Genomic DNA, 1625 nt, shown 5'->3' with positions numbered 1-1625 from the left:
GGGGAAGAAACCCGCCCAGATACCCCTGGTTCCCAAAGCCACTGATCTCTGCATAGCGCCCTGCAAACCCAGGCTGTGTGGGTAGGACCATTGTGCTTAGCACTTCAGAAGCCCCACCTGTGGTCCAAGGCTGATCCTAGTACCTAGGAGATGTGTCCCAGGCACTGGGCAAGATGAGGGGAGGCAAGGGACAGGACGGCGCTGCGCCCACTGTAGGCCTGAAAGGAGAAGTCAGTCATTGGCACCCCCCACCCTCCTGGCCCATCAGCGCCGCCCGGCAAAGTCCTGCCCTCTGCACCTTGAGCAGTGACATCAGCACAGCACCAGGGCCCACCCCTTGCTCGGCCCAGCAGGGACCCTGCGTAGGGGCAACCCCCTATGGTGCCCACAGTGCACCTGCCCTCTCACAGAGGAGCCACTGATCCACCCCTCTGCTGCCAGGCTTCTCCTTTTTCCATTTTCTTAAAATGATTCATTAGGTTGTTGATGTGCTCTGTGTTTTTTGGATGTAGGCTTCTAATGTGATAAATTTTTCTTTTAGGACTGCTTTTGCAGTATTTCACAGGTTTTGGTAACTTGTAACTTCATTGTTGTTATGTTCAAGGAATTATATAGTTTCCTCTTTTATCTCTTCCTTGACCCACTATTGCCTTGTGGTCTCAAGATGTGAGGGGTAATTTTGTTGAGGATTGATTTGTATCCTAGGATATGATCTATTTTGGAGTGTGTTTCATGGGCTGACAAGAATGTATATTTGTTAGCTTTGGGGTGGTGTGTTCTCTGTTAAGTTCATTTTATCTAGGGTCACATGTAAGTTCTTTGTATCTTTGTTTAGTTTCCGTTTAGAGGATCTATCCAGTTCTGCCAGAATGGTGTTAAAGTCTCAAGCTATTATGGTGTTATGGGTTATCATATTGTTTAGAGCAGTCAAGATCTGTTTCATAAGTCTGGGAACGTTTAAGTTAGGGGCATAAATAGAATTCAGATGTCCTCTTATATTGTTCCCTTAACCAGAATGAAGTGTCTTTGTCTTTCTTAACTTTAGTTGCTTTATATCCACTTGTATCTGAAAATAAGATTTTGACCTCTACTTTCTTCTGATTCCCATTTGCCTGAAATACTGTTTTCCATTCCGTTACCTTGAATCTTGATTTGACTTTCAAGTTTAGGTGTGTTTCCTGAAGACAGTATATATGGATGGCTTATGCTTCTTTATCCAGTTGGCCAGTGTATGCCTCTTCAGTGGGGGATTCAAGACTTTAACATTTATTAAAAGAATTGTTAACTGTGGTGGAGTTTTATTCATCTTATTTTTGAAAGTCCGTTGCTTAGTTTTATCCTTTGTGTTACTGTGGAAGCTGAGTTTTGTCCTTTAGTTTCTGGGTAATAACTTTGCTGGTGGTCCATTGTGATTGTCAGTGTGGAGAATAGATCTGAGCATTTCCTATAGCTGGTCTTGTGGTGAATTTCCTCAATGTTTGCCTATCAGTAAAAGATTTGCTTTCTCTGTTGATTTTGAAGCTTAGTTTAGTAGGATATAGAATTCTGAGCTGAAAATTATTTTATTTAAGATGGTTAAAGGCAGGCTCGGCGCCTATAGCTCAACGGGCTAAGGCGCCAGCCAC

The 1625-nt window shown here is 43.6% G+C and overlaps 1 protein-coding gene and 1 pseudogene across 1 annotated transcript in view; one reads left to right on the top strand and one right to left on the bottom strand.

The window, feature by feature from the left end:
• The window catches only part of ZMYM4 (zinc finger MYM-type containing 4), a 168719-nt gene that overhangs the window by 48780 nt on the left and 118314 nt on the right, over positions 1–1625 (top strand). The window lies entirely within an intron of this gene.
• The window catches only part of LOC100942818, a 9501-nt pseudogene that overhangs the window by 1965 nt on the left and 5911 nt on the right, over positions 1–1625 (bottom strand).

Source organism: Otolemur garnettii, unplaced genomic scaffold, assembly GCF_000181295.1.
Source record: "Otolemur garnettii isolate 467f Iridium unplaced genomic scaffold, OtoGar3 scaffold00025, whole genome shotgun sequence".
NCBI classification, from domain to species: Eukaryota; Metazoa; Chordata; class Mammalia; order Primates; family Galagidae; genus Otolemur; species Otolemur garnettii.
Note: the sequence above shows the minus strand (reverse complement) of the source record. Positions and strands in the feature narration are given on the sequence as shown.